Source organism: Panicum virgatum, chromosome 9N (assembly GCF_016808335.1).
Source record: "Panicum virgatum strain AP13 chromosome 9N, P.virgatum_v5, whole genome shotgun sequence".
NCBI lineage: Eukaryota > Viridiplantae > Streptophyta > Magnoliopsida > Poales > Poaceae > Panicum > Panicum virgatum.
In genome coordinates, this window is record NC_053153.1 from 75,543,184 (window position 1) to 75,552,664 (window position 9,481).

The 9,481-nt window shown below is 47.3% G+C and overlaps 1 non-coding gene across 1 annotated transcript; it reads right to left on the reverse strand.

Moving 5' to 3' along the window:
* Positions 1–73, reverse strand: TRNAF-GAA. Its single transcript has one exon. It is a non-coding gene; the product is annotated as a tRNA-Phe (tRNA).
* Between the last annotated feature and the right edge of the window lie 9,408 nt (positions 74–9,481).

Consider the following 9,481-nt stretch of genomic DNA (forward strand, 5'->3'; position numbering starts at 1 on the left):
TGCGGTGAGCGTGGATCGAACACGCGACCTTCAGATCTTCAGTCTGACGCTCTCCCAACTGAGCTATCCCCGCTGAGTTGTAGTGGTGCAGTAGTTATTTTATTTATCATAAAATTGTAAAGTCCTTATTGCTGCGTCTGCAAGGTCAACGCACATGTAGGGTCAGGTCTGTAGCTACAAGTTCCAATCCATCAACTACTACGTAGTACTACTAGACTAGTACGTTCCTCCAAAGTAAGGAATCCAACAACTCCGAGCAGAAGGGACCGCGGATGCATGATTGTTGTCCGGTGCTTTCTTTAATTTGCCGTGGGGAACCTACCGTTCTTGCTTGCTCACAGTGCAGATCTGCAAGAATACATCTATCTATATATCGAGCTTGTTTCCTGTCGTAACGCCAACGCCTAGCCTATGTTGACGCACTTGCGCAGTTGCGCTTGGGCACGCACTGGTACGTCTCCTCTCGCCCGAAGTCGTTTCTGACGAAATTCTTACGCAGAGTGTGGCTCTTCATCACGCTGCACTGAACTTGCAGTCCGGCCGGACCCCGTGTAGGACGTTGCCGTTCTACGAGCACGCGAGGAAATAGTGCATGAAGCTGGCTGCACCATCGCCGGGTCACTATATATTGCCGGCCCTGATCCGGCACGCCGACGGAAGACCAGGCTACAGTAGCCGGCGGCAGCGCCGCATGTATCCGTCCGTCCAGGACTCCAGGTCCATGCGAATGCGATGCGCCCGCGGCCCACCGTGTTACATCTGCACGTCCCACCAACGCGCACGTACGGCCGGCCGCCGGCCGCAGACGGGCACGCACGGCAATTAACTCCGGCACGTGGGCATGGCCGGGGGTGGGCTGCATGATTCCAGCATTCACTGGTGTTCTCTCACGTACTGTGTCCCCCTCCCTGCTCGCTCGCTCGACGCGATGGATCCCCTCCCACTTGACGTCGCGCGCAGGCAGGCGCCAGGGCCAGCTGTGGGGCGCGACACCACGGCATTCCACTTCGTTCGAGCTGACGCGTTTGACCGGACCAGGGCCAGTCCCAGTCCCAGTACTAGTACTATTTCCTCCGTCCCACAATGAATGTATTTTTTTACTTCGAGATATTATATTTGACTATTCGTTTTATTTAAAAATTTTAAATAAATATTATTATTTTTATTATAACTTAGTATATCACTAAAGATATTTTAATGATAAATTATTAATTTTAGAATTTACAAAAAAATGAATAAAACGAATGGTCATGATGTCTGAAAGTCAAAAAAAAATGCACCTATTACGGGACGGTGGGTGAACGTCACAGGCTGCATGTGAGCGCTGCCAGCGACGCGCCAGGACGTCGCGCGTTCCGGTGACCGCCGCAGGGTGCCTGCCCCCGGCCGCACACGGAGCTGCGAGGTTGTCCGCGACGTGCCGTGCGCGCGCATGCGCCAACGCGGCAACGCCCAACACTCCAGCATCCTCCCGTCAGCGCGGCCGGATTACGCGCGCTCCGTGTCCCCGACTTGGCGCGGGAAACCGGGAGCTCGGATCTGAACTCCGAACTGAACTAGTCGTTCGTCTCCACACGCGACGGGGACCGTCGTGTAGGGGCCTGGCCGCGCTGGGGCTAGCAAGCGACCAGTGCAGCGGCACGCGAGTCGCCGGACCCTGGCCAATCCTTGTCGCGTGTCCAAACAACGGCGCGTGGGGGTGCCCCTTGTCCTGGATTCAGCGCCTGGCCACAAAATCTGACTCCCCGGTCGCTGACTGACCGCTCTCCCTGTGACTGTGAGCACGTCCGTAACGGGCAGTCGGGCACGCGCCGGCATGGTGACCCATGCGAAACCCAGCGCCGAGTCTGATGAGGTCTGAACACTTCGCGCCCGCTCCCGTTGCGTGGCGGCGCCTGCGGCGCGGGGCCGCGGGCCGTGAAGCGGGCCAAAGCGCGCGCTGAAATCCGGGGCGAAGGTCACTGCACGCTGATGGAATCCCCCAGTCCCCGTCACACGCCGCAGGGCGCTTACGGACAAGATTGACAGCCATTGGAGTGTTCTAGCCCGGCCCGCGGAGGGCTTCTGATCCTACTTGTTGACAAAAGTACAAACCTACACCAATAGTAAACATCAGTGGCGGATCCAAGAATTGGATTTAGAGGGAGATTTATTTCTTCCTCCTCCTCTTCTCTCCTCTGTTTTTCTTCTTCTTTCTCTTTATTTTCTCTTCTTCCTCTTTGTCCATGACTGAAAACTGTTGAGAGGGTTTTAGAGGGGTTTCATGGGTTCGTGGGGGTAGGGGGGCTCCTGCACCCCTGCCCCAAGCCCCCATGTTGGATCCGCCCCTAGTAAACCTGACAATATTTCATTGGTCTCCTTTAGAGCATTTACATGGACAAAAAAACCACCTAGCAATAGTAAAAAAACTAAACTCCCGTTGGCTATCTCACATGTACGCTCTCTCTTACTGTAATTCTGTTCAAGTTAGCTTTTCCCTACTTTGCTTCCGGCCATCGCTCATGGCATTCGCCCTGGTATCCGTCATTATTTTTTATGTTAAAACATGATTTATACCTTCAAACTCTCGTAAAAGTCCGATTCTCATCTTTCAACTACGAAACCGGACAACATAGGCCATCCAACAGTCAAAACCGGACAAATTTAGCCCTTCGGTGGATTTTCAAGGTGATTTGCATTTTTTTTAATAAGTCAAAAAATTCTAATCAAGTATAAAAATTCAAAAATAATTCATTTGAAATTATAAATATATGAAACTAGTACCATTTTTTCTAAAAATGTTACCTATCCATTATTGCTCCATTTAAATTTTAGTTATTCGAAAATAATAGGCATAATTATAAACAACCAAATATTATGAACATAAAAGAATTGAATTTGAATAACTAACAATTATTGTGCCAATAGATATGTTATATTTTTTCAGAGGCGGAGCTACATGGTATGCCAGTTGGGCCGCCACATACCCTGTGGCCCAGCTCAGTATACGTATAGATTAAAATGCTACGCCAATCCGTCCGTCTTGAAATTCTCTCTGCTGATCTGCCCACGCCCACAGGGTACTGACACGAAACTTGTGAAGTCGTAATGACCGTCTGGTGTCCTCTTTTCCTTGGGACTCGGTTCCTATTCAAATCTTTTTGATGTGGTTCCTCTAAAAAAACTCTTTTTGATGTGGCAAGTATCGCCAGCCTCCGCCCACAGCAGCTAGTCTGCTGGTTGCCTGCCCGTACAGGGACGGGAGCACCAGGGCTCCAGTCCACTGCTCCAGCCAACAGGGCAAGTTGCCGACAAGTGCCAACGCTAGTTCGTGCAAGTGTATTTGTGTCAACTTCACGCCTTAACTGCTTCTCTTTGCCCTGATTGCCTCTTTTACCTATTGTTGCTAATGTTACTCCTTTTGTTTGTAGAATTATTAAATTATTATATGAAGGGGAACCGACTCTTTAATTTCATGACATTAACCCAGACAACAAGAGTAGTAGTCATCTTCGAACCATTATAGGTGCATAAGCTCCTATTATGCACGTTTTAGACTTAACATGTTTCAACTATTTGCATTGTAATTTATGCAACTTTCTCATTTATTATTGATTAAGATTTGCATCTTTTTATACCAAATTTATTGGTAATTTACAAAATTATTTGATATATATAGGATGGTACATGAGGAAAAAAATCACGTCATACCCTTCTTCTAAAATTCTAGATCCGCCACTGCATTTTTAAAAAACTTTTGACACCGATTTTATAAATTTTTTACTTAAAATGAATTACTTATAAATTTTTTTAGTTTTAAATTAAGTATTTTAATTCTCATAAAATGAAAAACCACCTAAGGGGCTAAATTTGTCCGGTTTCAACAGTTAGACTGTCTCTGTTACACGGTTTTATAGTTGAATGTTGAAAATCGAATTTTTCTTTTTTATATATAAATTTGAACTTTTGTAAAAGTAACCTAGAGGAAACTTCATTTACAGGGTGCAAGTCTTTCAGTCACGTCGTGCCGCGAGAGGGCTACCACGCTGTCACAGAACAGTCCAAATAATACTGATCGAATGCAATAATTAAAAACTTAAGCTTAAACCATAGCTTCTGCACTCAACCAGTATATTCAGACTGCCTGCTGTAACCAGGATTGATTACACGGGAACTCTCGCCAAAAGACGAGCACAGGTGATTACAAGCAAAAGCAGAGTTCAAATTAATTTACTACAGAGTTTAACACAAGCTTCCGAAATAAATTACAATAAGGTTTTACAATCCAGAGTTACATTTCAAACATCAGAGTTCAAACACAGTGGAAGAAAAACAGAGTTTAAAATAGAGACCCAAAATACAATACGATAATTGCCGTCGACGACAAAAGACGAGCTTCACATTTTGCCCACTGATGTGAGGCAAATCTGCCCGTACTTCACGGAGAAGACGGGACCCACTTGACGATCCAACCCGGAGGAAGAGGCTGACCAAACCAAGATGCGCAAGTCTCCTCGAAGTCTTCCGGAACACCGCCTGCTCAGAGGGGTACAACCGAACCCTGAGTACTCTAATACTCAGCAAGACTTACCCGTCTATGGGTAGACCTAGCCCATTATCTAGACATGCAAAGTTGTTTGGCTCTGGAGTTATTTTGCTGAAAATCTGCTAATATTGGATTCTTACTTTCAATATTTTAGCTCCAATTGAGTTGACAGCTATAAACTAGGTTCGCCTATTTCTCTAGAGCATACGTGGTTGATCATATTAATCTTTAGTAACATACAATTCAACCTTTCCATTCCAGTCTCATTCCACTTCTTTACTACGATGCGACGAAGTGACCAAGGTTCTCATAACCGCGAGTCACGGCGAATCGATCCGATTTAACCTTATAAGGTGGACGTAACTCACACGCCAAGTGCGTCCCCATCGAGTCACACCGAGCAACTGTTCCCATGATTACCCTGAAGCCTGAGTCAAGCCTGCAAACACCCGGATGATGAGCCTCGCACGTGCGAACACTCGGTGAACCCGTGGACAACTCCACCATCCGTCAACCCTTGCCCAGCACCACGGGTCGAGAATCAGATTCCGACGCAATTTAGGTAATTAGCTTACCGGTTTCGATTACCTCCTAATTCCGGCATGTGGTTAGTACTGTTCAATCTTGGTCAGCACGACCAGCAATGGTACGGTCCACAATCGACACAGGCGGAGACTCAATTTTCCTTTATTCCATGGTTATGTCCAACTTTTTCTTCACCCGGTCTCCATTTTCATTCTCATAGCATTATTTCTTACTTTCTTACTGAAATACGAAACCTATATCACGCGGGTGACAGGAAATCACCCGTCTTCTACCGTATCCTACTTAAGCATGGCAGTGCTATCGACCTATCATGCTAGTAAAAGACCGGGGTCTCCTAAAGATAATGCATTTAAGGTTCCAAGTAACTCCTAGAACTTAATGCACAAGTACTTCAATAACACATTGCAGAAGTTTTAAAGTAGGGGTTATGCTCCGGGGCTTGCCTGGGATTAACACTAAGTCAGTGTTAGTACAAACAAGGCCTTGGGCCCTTCCGACCTTGGGCTGGGCCTTCAGTTGCTCCAGCTTGATAGCATCTCTGGCCCAAGCATGACTCAAGTCGGTACTTCCATCTTCTGGATCGGCCCACCAGTACACCATCTTCTAGCTCGGCTTCAACTTTGTCCTTTAGTTCCACGCCTCGCGCATCTAGCGTACCTAAATGATATGCCACAATGCAAATGTATGAACTCATGGAAAACATCACACAAAGAATTTGAAAGGCATACAAAGCTTGCAGACGGTCACAATTGCATGGATGCTAATGTGTGGGTTCAGAGTTCAAACTCATTTTAGCCTGAAGTGCCTCCTATAAAGGAAGGCTACTAATTCACTTAGGAAGATTATGCATTAGGAAGATTAAGGATCCGCCTAGAGCCAAAAAGAAGTTGCTATGGACTTAAATTATTAGCAAGCAAGCATAAATATAGTACACAAACTAAGAACACTCTGAACCTAACAGGGTTAGCATGATTTACAGGAACTGCATGCTTTTGAATTAACAGGACCACAGATATTGAGAGATAGCCTATACATGCATTAAACACGATTAAGGCAACACCTCACCAATTGCTAAACGAAAAACACGTTAAACATTTTAACTAGGCACTGCAGGTGACAACAAAGCTGAACCAGTTAGTTGCAAAATTTAGCATGCTACTAACTTCAATTACGCATTTACAAATTACAAAAGGATCTATTCTAGCATAATACAGCAAGTGATAGCTACATTAATCAAGTTTAAATTACACAAGCAGTTATACTGAGTTCCAGAGGCTCAAACTTTACTGTCATGATTATGTACTCAAGGAGAAGTTCTAGTAAAAAAATATTATATTTTTCCAGGCATAGAAATTATTTTCCTTGATTTACTATAGTTTTTCTTAACAAAAAACATTTGGTCTAGTTACGCATAACTAAACATTCTCAAACTTTTTCTAAAGCAACTAGAAACCAAAGTAAAGGTACTTTAAAAGTTTCGACTCATGAAACACAGTAGAACAACTTGGAGAAATAAAACCATTTAACCTAGGCATAAATGAAGATTTAATTAAAACTATATCTAAACATGATAAATGACAATGAAGTTTTTATAGTAACACTAGAATCACATGTAAATTCTACCATTAAAATTTCATAGTATGAATTGGCTCCAAACATTGGTTACGAAAAAGATAAGTACAACTAGCCTTTATGCACTATTAATCATAAATCTATTTTTGCAGCAAAAATTTCTAACTAAAACATGTCATATTATGGTTCCAGAGGGTAGAGATTTTGATAAGGATTCCAAAAAGTCTTTATTTGCTATTTTAGGATTTTTTTACGATTTTTAATTGAATTTACAATCTCACTTCAAAAATTTTAAAACAAATATAATATTATGTTTAGGCCCCTGGATTTTGAAGAAAGGGGGCTCAGAAAGATTTGGGACACGCGAATAGGCCCCTGGTCAGAGAACAGAGTAGGGGCCGCGGTTCCGGGCCGGATTCCGGCGGCAGGGCTCGCCGGCGGCGAGAGCCCCGTGAGGGAGAAGGGAGAGGAGATAGAGGTGGACCTATGGGTGCTTGCGGTTGGGGCTGGAGTAGACGGAGGCGGCCGCGGCGCCGCTCCGGTGACCCTCGACGACGGGGACCTTGCCGTGGAGCTTCATGGAGGCGAGAGGAAGCTAGCTAGGGGTTCAGTTTGGAAGGAGAAGGGGTGGAGGAGTGTGACATCCCGAAAAATCTACCAAAATAAAACACGCGCTAAAATAATTTTCAAAACTTTTTCATCGTTTAGCTCAATTAACCCTAAACCCTAATTCCTTCCCAGAAACTTCCGCCGTCCCGACACCCAATTTCAATCGTCGTTCCATATTTTCATCTCCTTTATCCGCCGACGTACCCCTCCCTCTTTTTTTCCTCGCCGCCGTCCCATCCCGCGCCGCTCGGCTGCCTGTCACCCACGCGCGACCACCGACCACGAATCCCGCCGGCGCCCCCTCTTCTTTTCCCTCTCTCTCTCCATTTTCTCTTTTTCTTCTTTTCTTTTTTTCCTCCCTCCTCCTTTCTCCCTTCCTCTTCCTGCTCTGCCGCGCACGGCCACGAGCTGGCTCGGCGTCGCCTGCTCAGCTCGGCGCCCCCCCCCGTTCCACGCACGCGCGCACACCCAGCCACCCCATGCTCTCCACGCACGTGCCCACGCGCACCACACAGATGCGCCGCTCGCCGACCCGTCCTGTCGCCTGGCCACCTCGCCGCGCCGCCCGCCGAGCTGTCCAGCACGCACAGCGCCCCACCTCGACGCTCGAGCCCGCACAGCTCGACGCCAAGCTCCGCAGCCAGCCCTCCACGTGCCCACTGCCCGAGCCGTCTCGTCGCCGCCGCGAATCGCGCCGCCGACGCTCGCAAGCGGCGGAGCGCCGTTAATGGCGCCCCACCGAGCTCGCTGACCGCCACCACCGCCGCGTTCCTCCTCCATCGCCTTAACTCGCCTTTAAATAGGGCCTCCGGGTCGCTCTCAAGCTTCACAAGCCGCTCGGCCACCGCACGCCCTCTCCCCTTCGCCACTGCGCCGCCACCACGCATGCCGAAGCCGGCCGCCGCCTGCCATAGTCGTGCCACTTCCTCGCTCCATCCCAGCCCAAGGTGAGAAGAGCAGCAGGGTGCCCTCGCTCCCCTCGCCGTTTTCCCCTAGCTCTAGCCGCCGCCGGGGCCCTGTAGCGCCGTCGCCGCACCTTCCAGGGCCGGCCGCCGCCGTGGCGCCGCCTCTACGGTCCGCCACCCCTCAAATCGAGGAGGGGAATCAATCCCCCACGCCGCCCTGCCCCTTTCCCCCTCCTACCCGGCCGCCGCCGAGCCCCCAGGGCCGCCGCCGCCCCTCACACGCCCTTCCCTGTTTCCCGGTCGTGAGGAAGAAGAGAAGGGCAAATATGCCCATACCCCCTGCACTCTCTCATTTTTAATAAAGAGACCTTCCACCCTTTTGCCTTTTTGCAAAAGAATCCCTGCCCTTTATTATATTCACAAATAAACCCTCCACTATATAAACATAATTTTTATTATGCCCCTGGCCCTTTTTGAGTGACCCATGTATTCCTAGAAATTACAATTAAGGCCTTCCCTTTCCAAAACTAATTACAAAGAGGGCCTTGAACCTCGGTTTAACCCTAAACCCCTCTCTGACCTATCATTTTATGCGCCAAAAATTCTCCAATCGCCCCGAAACTTTACCACGCCTTTCATAACGTAATTTGGGCCATGCCATTAGAAAACCGCCCAAAAATATTACTCCTATCCCCATATCTTAATTATTTCCGATTCGAGCTCATCGATAAAACCTTTATTTCTTTTTCTTAATTGTGTGCTTGTTTGTGTACGTCGTAGATCACAGTGTGAACGAGGGAGAGCCCGTCGACGAGCAGTACTGCGAACAAGCGAACGAGGACCATTTCCGTGACCCCAAACCCGAAGGACAGTACCTCGATCAGGACTTCTCGGAAGGCTTTGAAGACGGCAAGTTCAATCTTATCCTTTGATGCATGTTTTGACCCAGTTTTATAAACACAACCTACTGGCATGTTTTATAATACTGCATATGTTTTGCCTACTGAAAACATGGTTGGATAGCCACCCCTTGATTTGTTATAACCATTGCATGACCACCTAGATTAATGTCTGAATGTAATTTGTTTGGACATTAATCGCTGCTAGAACGCTTAGGACCTTAAACACGATACAACTTGTTTTATAAAGGGAAAATGTGTGAGTGTGTGGGAATGGAAAAATGTAGAATTTTCGAAAGATGAGTTTAGATGGAATGGATGGTACTTCTGTGTGATTTACTGAATAGAGTGCTCGTTGCTGTGTGGTTGAGCAAAGAAGGGAGATATCCATCTTGGCACAATAAAGGGAAAATGGAGTCCATCAG